This window comes from Apium graveolens, unplaced genomic scaffold (assembly GCF_009905375.1).
Source record: "Apium graveolens cultivar Ventura unplaced genomic scaffold, ASM990537v1 ctg7344, whole genome shotgun sequence".
In the NCBI taxonomy this organism is placed as follows: Eukaryota; Viridiplantae; Streptophyta; class Magnoliopsida; order Apiales; family Apiaceae; genus Apium; species Apium graveolens.
Genome location: NW_027420249.1, coordinates 23,241 through 24,070, shown reverse-complemented (window position 1 = coordinate 24,070; position 830 = coordinate 23,241).

Genomic DNA, 830 nt, shown 5'->3' with positions numbered 1-830 from the left:
TTCCTTGACATTACGCATATCATGAGCATCCAGTACCACTTGAACAGATATAACCTTGTCAAGGTGTTTCTGTGTAACTTCTTCAAGAGGTTTGTCAGTTAATAAGAATGGATCTCTGGTAATTACTTCAACTCCTGTTTTGATCTTGGCTCTTTCAGAACCTAATCCAGGTTTGTCTCTTGCTTCTCTGGCTTTCAATCCAACAGTCATGAAATCAGATAGCAGTTGACTTTTCTTAGGATCTGATGGTTTAATATTTTTCCATAGGAGTTTCCTCTTATCAGCAATTTCTTTCTTGTTCAAATCAACTTGAGCTCTGTCAGAGGTTGATGTCTTGATGACTTGTTCAGGATTTTTAGATTCTTCTGTAGCTTCACTCTGAACAACTTGAGTTATGTCAGAGGTTGTCTTGGATTCTTCTGTCATCTTTCTTTTTTTCAGAGTTTCAACAGTCTCATCTTTTGCAGCAGTATCATCATAAACTTGAACCATTTTGCAAACAGGTTTCATCAGGATTTGAGTAATCTTCATCTCATGTTTCTTTGTTGGTTCATCAATCTTTCCTTTCCCTTTTTCCTTGGGATCAATTTCAACCTGTGATCTTGTCTCGGGCTTTGAAGCCTCAGAAGTTGATATTTCCTTGATCAGAATGCCTTTTGCCTTAAGCCTTGGAGGTTTCTTTGTATTAGAAGCTTTAGATTTAAGATTTATCTTCTCAGATGCAAATCTAGCTTCTTCCTCCGTTAGATTCTCTAAATCCATTCCAGGATTATGCTTGAGAAATAATCTTCTAGCAATCTTTTCATCAAGTGTCTGAATCTTGGGATCCT